At 44.4% G+C, this 9,338-nt stretch overlaps 2 non-coding genes across 2 annotated transcripts; both read left to right on the forward strand.

Moving 5' to 3' along the window:
- The first annotated feature begins 696 nt into the window (after window positions 1–696).
- On the forward strand, window positions 697–768 carry trnaa-ugc (transfer RNA alanine (anticodon UGC)). Its single transcript has one exon. It is a non-coding gene; the product is annotated as a tRNA-Ala (tRNA).
- Window positions 769–4,356: 3,588 nt separating this feature from the next.
- On the forward strand, window positions 4,357–4,428 carry trnae-cuc (transfer RNA glutamic acid (anticodon CUC)). Its single transcript has one exon. It is a non-coding gene; the product is annotated as a tRNA-Glu (tRNA).
- Window positions 4,429–9,338: the final 4,910 nt, after the last annotated feature.

Consider the following 9,338-nt stretch of genomic DNA (forward strand, 5'->3'; position numbering starts at 1 on the left):
CTCAACCACTAAATAACTCATTCCCTGACCAGGAATCGAACCCGGGCCGCGCCGGTGAGAGCACTGAATCCTAGCCTCTAGACCACCAGGGACCACACTGAGCTCTCCAACAACAGAGACTATAGACAATGACTCAAGAACACAGGACTCTGTGGTCTCAGTTTGAGATGCAGAGGGTCCACCAAGACCACCAGACACCTCAGCCCCCTAAAGACAGTCCACCCCCAGGATCCTGCCCCCCTCTGCTCCAACTCAGCCCTCCATTCATAACTGACTTTGTCTCAGTCTCTTCACAATGCCAGTCACTGAAACACTGACAATGTGATGGGGCTTCCTGTCTTTACTGCATTTTCTTCAAGGCTCACAACTGCTACTTCCTACAGTCGTCTCTACTGTGTACTTGTACTACCAGTTGTTATGAGCTGTCAATCAATGTTAATAATTGATCTTAACATCTGTACATTATTTAAGGAACACAAATACTTTTACTTCATTCTGAGAATGAGCAGACGTTCAATATAATTCTCATTTCCTGGTCAAAGACTCCTGCTGGTCAGAGAGGATCTGGGCTGGATTGGAAAGCTTCAGAGAGGGAAACCTTCACTCTGGACTGGACTGAGAACAGAGCAGCCTCAGCTTCCTGGAGCCTGACTTCCCTCTGTGTTGCTGCATCAGTTAAACAGTGACTCTGACAGAGGGGATGTAACTCAGTGGTAGAGCGCATGCTTTGCATGTATGAGGCCCCGGGTTCAATCCCCGGCATCTCCAGCTGGTCCTTTGGAGCCTTCATCTTATCAGCTAAATTGATCCATAAATGTGACAACAGTTGATAACAAACTCCCAGAAGAGAAACCAGTCTGTTGCATATCAAAGTATTTGTAGCTGCGTCAGTGTGACTGTGAGCCTTCATAGCCAGCATGAAGGAGCTGGTTTCATCTTTGCTGGGGAAATCCCACACACAGCTGCTCTCAGTTCCAAATGTGTGTGTCCTCACTCCTCCGTCCTCCTGCTGCCCTCAGAATACAGACACAATTCAACCTGGCAAGTTTGGAGCATAGAAGTGCTCCTGAAGAGATGTGTGTCAGCCCACAGCTGGCTGTTCTTACCTGGAACCTCAAGATGAAACTGCTTCCACAGATTGGAAATGAATCTGATGTTGACTTTTGGACAAATCACCTGTTCATCAGTTCATCATCACTTCCATCCATTTCTACTGCTTATCTTGTTATAGAAAGGAGTCTATCTGCTGTGTGACTGAGGCAGTTACTGTGAGCTGCTGCATGTCTCAGTGTGTGTGTGTGTGGGGGGGGGCTGTGTGTGACTGGTCGGCTGCCAAGGATTATTGATGAGATCAATCATGATCAGCTCAGAGATCACGGCACAGAAGAAGGAGACTTTTTGATTTTTGGGGGTTCAGTTTCTAAGTCAGACACATCATCACAATTTGAAGTTTTCCTCCAGTAAAAAACAAAACAACACAAAACCAAACAAAAACATGATTTGACTTTTGATGTCTACATTTTTTGGAAATTGTGAGTCCAACAAGCAGGAGGCCGTTTGAGCTTGGAAACTGTGAAGCATCACCAGTAACTGCTGGTTAATTTACAGGTGTTTCCTCCAAAAAGTTTAAAATGAACTCAATGCTGAATCCCTCGTCGTCATCACTGAGCTGCAGAACTGGTCCATGCAGGAGGCTGAGCAGGTCTTCCTCTCTGGTCCAGTGTCTCAGCACAGGTCAGAGTAGAGAATTAAAACATGAACACAAATCTTTATCAGCTGTTTACTGATATCAGTGACTACCTTCAAGTAAGAGTGTTAGTGAATGGACCCTTTTTAAAGTTTATGTTATAATGTTTGAAAAATGATGCTCACAAAATCACAATAAAAGTGTTTGTGGTAAAATGATTCCAGTAGATTTTATTGCCATTTTAATAGTTCAAGCATATTTTGGTGACATTGTTTGATGTCATGACTCTCAGTTACTTTAGCAGGACCATCGGGACATGAAATCTTCCTCATCATCCCATATCGACCCTCAACCCCTCACACAGAACCAGGAGCCCTCAACTGAAGGAACCTTTAAAACTGAGAAGTTGGACAGGAAGCAGTATTTTGGTGGAATGAACCTTTAAAACTATAAATTAGAAAGTATTTTGGTGGAATGAACCTTTAAAACTATAAATTAGAAAGTATTTTGGTGGAATGAACCTTTAAAACTATAACTTGTTTGAAAATATTTTGGAGGAATTGGAATAATCCTTTTATACAGTTGTCAGAAATTAAAGGACAGGAAGTAGTATTTTGGTGGAATAAACCTTTAATACTGTAGTTCGAAAGGAGTAATTTGCTATCATCTAATTCGATAGGTGGCGCTGTCACCAAAAAACAAAAGTCCCAGAACTGCATTTTATCATCCAATTCAGTAGGTGGTGCTGTGGGGTCCTGGAACTGCAGCTCTCTGGTGCTGCAGGATCTCCTCTTGAAAAGCCTCACACTTCAGAGTCGTTCCAGAATCTAGGAGCAGAAACCAAAGTTTCCTACGACGAGGATGGGATTGGAACCCACGCCTGCAGAGCTCAATGGCTCAGCAGTCCATCACCTTAACCACTCGGCCACCTCGTCTCCTGACCACCATGATGTGCTGCTTTCTCTGAGCCTTTTAAACAGCTGAACTCTTTGGAGCCCATTTGTCAGAAATGGACCCAGCAGGAGCCACTGAACACAACTCTGACATCATCAGGCTTCTTCCCAGCAGCTTGGTGCTCCAGAAGGAAGAATCCAGACCATCGCTACATCATCAGAGTGAACACCAGCTGATGTTGACCAGTTTAACAAGCCTTTGACTGCTAAATGACATCCAAGCTCAGATTCTCTTGTCCTGGTAGAACAAGTCAATGTTGAGGAAGATGAGAGCACCAGTCTCTTTCATCCAATGCTGGAACAGCGTTAGACTGAAGGTCTGAAGGTCCCTGGTCTGGTCCAGGTTTCAACAGGGGACCAGCATCAGCCAGCATTTAAATGTGGACAGCAGTGGAGGTGAAGCCCACATCAAGGAAACCAGCCTCCTATCACTGTCCTGTGCTGAGTTTCTTTAAAAAATGTGAGACAAACTCAAGATTTTCTGTTTCCTGTGTTGGACTTTGCCTCAGAGAATCAGAAGCTTGTTGGTCTTGGATGCTGGTCATCAGGAGCAATGAGGGGCTCAGTGTCTTGCTCAAGGACACTTCAACATGGTCACCAGCTGAAGTGAGAACTGAACCAGCAACTCTGCTAGACGGCCACTCTGCCTCCAGGCCGTGCCCCCGAACCTGAATCATCATGATGTCATTATTTGTTGCTTTAATTCACCAAATGTGTGACGTGGTGAGTTTGTCAGGAGTTTAAAGACCAAAGTTGTGAACACACAGAGAAGTAAACCTGTCAAAGCTGCTTCACTTGATGAGTGAAACTGAGGAACTGATAGAAGAGCAACAAAGAAAATGGAGTCAGAAGGTCGTCTTCTTCACTGCTCAGTCACAACACTGACACACACACACACACACACACACACACACACACACAAATAGTTTGTCTTTGAGAGAGGACAAAAATATTTGACTGTGCCGACATGAACTTTCATTGTCTAATTTCAGTCTCCTACAAAAGTGTGTGAATGTGGTCGTTGTGGCCGAGTGGTGAAGGCGATGGACTAGAAATCCATTGGGGTCTCCCTGCTCAGGTTGGAGTCCTGCCAACAACGTTAAACTGTTTAAAATTGAAATTTGACTCATTTTTCCTCCACACTGTCCTTCATCACAGCATTTAACATCAGGACTGCTCCCAGATCAGCTCCATGACCTCATCCCTGCACCAGAGTACCGCCCAAGTTCATCAAAAACGGCCAAGCATAAATATATAATATGTATATAATGTGAACACACCTGTACAGGTGCGTTAACGTGCTTAATAATAGAGAATGAGTGAAGGGTTTGTTCAGAGTGGAGTGCAGTACCACAGTCAGGCCAGCAGGTGGGGCTTTCGTTGGTGCTGTCTACCTAATTGCGGTGTCTGTGCTCTGCCAGCAGAGGTCGTGCTTCACCACCAATCTTCTAGGGTGTCTGAGTGGTGCCGCCATGTTTAGGTCGTAGCAGTTCGGACGTAGGTTTCCGCTTGGCAATTTGGATGTAGCGAAAGTCATGTTATGAATGGAGGGCTGAGTTGGAGCAGAGGGGGGCAGGATCCTGGGGGTGGACTGTCTTTAGGGGGCTGAGGTGTCTGGTGGTCTTGGTGGACCCTCTGCATCTCAAGCTGAGACCGCAGAGTCCTGTGTTCTTGAGTCATTGTCTATAGTCTCTGTTGTTGGAGAGCTCAGTGTGGTCCCTGATGGTCTAGTGGCTAGGATTCGGCGCTCTCACCGCCGCGGCCCGGGTTCGATTCCCGGTCAGGGAATGAGTTATTTAGAGGTTGAGGGAGAGGTGATCAGGTGGTCCACATGATGGTGGAGGTGAAGAACTGTGAGTCCATCATGGCTCCACTCTCACCCCCATTGTAGTGTTCTTGGTTCACTCTGCCATGGCCCCATGTTGAAGGGTGACTGTCTCATTCAGGTTCAACCCTTTGTTAGACTCTATTAAGTCACTGACTCCCAAACTCTGTAATCCTCCTTAGTAGCTTTGGTTATTGATGATCTGCAATGGTTCGTGGGGGTGGAGCCTATCCCAGCAGCCCTCAGGTGAGGGGCGGGGTTTATCCTGGACAGGTCACCAGTCCATGGCAGGGCCAACACATCGAGACAGATTGATTATAAAAATGTTCATCCCCAGTTTGAAGTTAGAGACAGGATTTAAGTGTGGAAGGTTTTTGTGTCTTCAATTTAATTCTGAGTGTTGTAAACTGTTTCTAACAAACTCTGCTGTTCAACAGTCAAAATGTTTTCTAACCAAGCTGAATGCTCTCATATACTTTTTAAAGTTGAGTTTCTCTCACGTCCTCCTGAGATCAAAGACAGAATTCTAGGTACAAATAAATACACTATCAAAGCCCCCTGATGACATCATCATCAATTCTGACTTTGATCTGGAGGCTCTTGCTTTCTTGCTTCAAATAAAAAACGTTGTTCCAGGGAAAAGTCTGCACACACACACACACACACACACACACACACACACACACACACACACACACACACACACACACACAGCCTGTCTTCAGTATAAAATGGTCTGTCACGTTCTCTCACGTTGGAAGATTTCTCTGACTCCATTGTGAATACAGAGATTCTTCATCTGCCACCTGAGTCTTGATCCACTGATTCCTCTGATCCACCTCTTTCTGCTCCAACAAGGCTGACATGGATCAGGTGGGTCCATGTCATCCAATCAGGAGGTTTCTCCTCTCAGTTAATTTTCTTCATCCCAGTTTAGATTGATTCTTCTCAGCCTGATGAGGGAGCATCTGATCAGGTGTTTGGCTGCTTGTTGGTTGTAATTCCATAGATTTTAATCTCAGATGTTATAGAATTAATAAGAACATCTTAAAGACCTTTGTCCAACGCTTGAAACTCTCCTGTCTGTCCAGGCCCAACTGGCCTTTGGTAGTGAGGTGGTGGATGCATGTGTTTGAAATGAGGCTGGTGTTGCTGTGAGGAGCCACTAGAGGGAGACACCTGTCGTTCCTCCCAGCTGACAATGAGGCTTCACAGCTGCATTTGAAGCTGTCCTTTATTGGTCCCAACTGTCTTGAGCTCAGGGGCCAAACTCACCAACAACACTTCCTCCTGGTCATGTGGTCTGTTTGTCAGGAGATTCCCAATCCAAAGTTGTTGACACACAAGAGAAGAAAACACGTCAAAGTTTGTTCATTTTTATGAATCAAACTGAAAATGAACAGAAGAGTGACAGTGAAAATGGATTCAAAAATAATAAATAATCATGAATAATGAATAAATACTCAGAATTTACTGGCATTTGACTGCATTTTGTGGTTAATCAGTAGATGAAAGAGGAACATATATATTCTATACATGTGATGTACGTACGTGGCTGTGGACAAAAGCGTCTGCTCAATGAAATTGTAGGATTGTAGACTTCTATAAATGTAGAATATAATTGTAGAAATGCTCTCTCTCACCACCCCCAACGTCTGTGCCAGGGTCTCTGGCCAGTGGTCAATGGCTCATATCACCTGCCCAGGATGGATCCAGCTTGCTTGTCTTTGTAATTCTGCACTTATTAGAGACCTGGAAACAAAGGAATGCTGAAAAAGAGAAAATAGGACCTCACACAAATGGGCTTGTGACAGAAATTAAGATCATTTTGTGAATATCCATCCTCTTCAAATGTGTGTGTGAATGTGGTCGTTGTGGCTGAGTGGTGAAGGCGATGGACTAGAAATCCATTGGGGTCTCCCTGCTCAGGTTGGAGTCCTGCCAGCAACGTTAAACTGTTGATGTTCCATGTCAGGGTGAACGTCCTACCTGTGCCTGATTCAGTGTGGTGGCTCACACCTGAATTTATCCTAACAAGCTAACTTCTTAACGCCAATCTACACAGTTTGAATCATCAAAACCTCAAACTGCAGTAACAATTTTCAGTTCTCTCATCCACAACAATCCTCATCAATAAAATCTGGAAGAAGGAACCGCAGAAAGTCTGCAGGAGAACGTAGACGAGTGCTGCCACCGACCCGTCGTGGGGAGGACCGGTAACGTGGCGACCCCACTTCCCAAAAGAAGCCGACCGTCCAGCGCACCCTCATCACCCAATAAGGACCTCGGGGACATCCTGGACTCAGTTGACAGGAAACTAACAAGTTCCGATGCTTGACTCTCTCGTGGAAATCCTCCACAAAGAGCCTCCATGAGTCTCTGGGACTCAGCCAGCAAAAGGTGGCTTCACTGGCCGCTAGAAATCAAGCCCTTCAAGCCTCCAGCCTCCCATCACTGTTTCCTCCCTCTCAAATATGTATCCTTAAATATGGATTTGAGTCTTTAGATGCTGTAACGTCCAAAGATCATATTCTTATTGACCCTCCCCCTTCTTTGTTCCACCATGGAAAGAGGAGAACTTTATTCTAGTTTAGTGGATGAACATAGAGGGACTACACCTGTAGGTCTGTGTTTAACAAACAATTGAGTTAAACATCAGGAGTCATGAGTTTGCTCAAAACTAATGACTTGGAGTGAGTTCAGTGAGTTCATAGCCAACAATTCTCCATCAGCCAGCACATCCTGCAAAAGCAATGATGACAATTTTCCTTTTAAAAAGCAGGGACGTTGCGCAGATCCAGGATCAGTGGGAACGGCTGTTTGCTTTCAACGGTTGGGGGGAAAGAGTCGATTTATTGTAGAGTCAATGTTATTTATATTGTGCCACATCACAACAAAAGTTCCCTCAAGACACTTGACAGGTAGAGCAGGTCCAGAACCACACTCCTTCAATGAATTCACGTATGTGAAGATATTCAACTGATGTGACAAATTCTCATGACAATGAGTCCAGAGAACCTCTCAGCATTGACATTCCCCTGGTGTCAGGGAAGTCATGTCAACGGACCTGGAGCCTGTAGTTGGTGTCCATCCTTGATATCCTCACAAACAGGTCATCAAACTTGGCCCTCGTCAGCTTGAAGGACAGCTGGAAACGGCCTTCGTCCAGGCACAGTTCTTGGAGAAAGAGAGTTAAGAAATTAGAGTTCCAAGAAGCTTCTTCAGTTCGTTCAGTTTGGTCCTAGAGAACTGTTCAATGTGTCAGGACTTCAGAAGCTCCAATCCTCTCTAAGGTCCAGTGAGAGTGGAAGAGATTATAAATGAGAGAAGCAGGGCCCTCCCTCAGAACTGAACCAGCTCAGTTGGGAGAGCCTTAGACTGAAGATCTAAAGGTCCCTGGTCTGATCCCAGGTTTCAGCAGAGGACCAGCATTGACTTTACTTTCCAGTGGAGGAACTGCAGACATGAAGGAAACGAACATCTTGTCCTGTGCATTCTTGTGACATTCAGGACATTTTTGGAGCCTCTTGTTGGATTTTGCCACAGAGAATCAGAGCCAATCAAAAGCATGGTGGACTTCAACATGGAGGACTGAACAAGTCAAGAAAGCAGCAGTTTGACCTTCACAGGTGTTTCTGTTCCTGTCTCAATGCTGTAGAAAGAGCCTGAGGAGCTCAGACGGTAGAGCATCAGACTTTTAATGTGAGGGTCCAGGGTTCAAGTCCCTGTTCAGGTGCTGTGGAGGTTCCAGTGTTTGACAACATGGTACTGGATGAAGCTTAGTGTTGAAAAAACTGTCATCATCAAAAGTAGAAGTGTTCTTGTCTTACCACTGTGAGACAGTCGCTAGAAAACTGACCAACAATAATTTCATGTGGCATGCAATTAACAAAAGACCACAAATGACACTGGTCAAGTTAATTTTATTTGTATTGCACCAAATCACAACAAAGTTCTCTCCTGACTCTTTACTAGTAGAGCAGGTCCAGCACCAAACTCCTTCAATGAACCTCCACCCAACAATTCTCCATCAGCAGCACATCCTGCAACAGTGGTGATGAAAACCTTCCTTTTAACAGGCAGGAACGTCGAGCAGATCCAGGATCAGTGGGGACGAGGTTACAAACAAAGGTACCTCAAAACCTCAAAATAATGCTACAGTGATGTCGGAAGAATTGCTCATGATCTAAAAATGATGCGACAGTAATGGAGGAAGAGTTGCTACAAACCTCCAAAAAATGCGACAGTGATGTCGGAAGAATTGCTAATGGTCTCAAAATGATGTGACAGTGATGGAGTCAGAATTGCTCATTAACTCAAAATGATGCTAACAGTAATGGAGTGATAGTTGCAAATGAACTCAGTGATGCTGACAGTAATGTAGTAAGTGTTTCGAACAATTTCAAATGATGCTGAAAGTCATGTAGTAAGAGTTGCTACTACCCTCAAAATAATGCTACAGTGATGTCGTAGGAATTGCTAATGAACTCAAAATGATGCTAACAGTAATGTAGTGATAGTTGCTCATAAAATCAGTGATGCTTTCAGTAATGAAGTGAAAGTTTAGAATAATCTCAAAGTGATGCTGACAGTCATGTAGTAAGAGTTGCTACGAACCTCAAAATAATGCGACAGTGATGTTGGAAGAATTGCTAATGATCTCAAAATGTTGCGACAGTGATGGAGTAAGAATTGCTAATAAACTCAAAATGATGCTAACAGTAATGTAGTGATAGTTGCTCATGATCTCAAAGTGATGCTGACAGAAATGTAGTAAGAGTTGCTACGAACCTAAAAATAATGCGACAGTAATGTAGTAAAAGTTGCTACGAACCTAAAAATATTGCGACAGTGATGTCGGAAGAATTGCTAA

Source organism: Aulostomus chinensis, chromosome 1 (genome assembly GCF_037954235.1).
Source record: "Aulostomus chinensis isolate RoL2024-O1b breed Wild chromosome 1, RoL_Achi_v1.0, whole genome shotgun sequence".
In the NCBI taxonomy this organism is placed as follows: domain Eukaryota; kingdom Metazoa; phylum Chordata; class Actinopteri; order Syngnathiformes; family Aulostomidae; genus Aulostomus; species Aulostomus chinensis.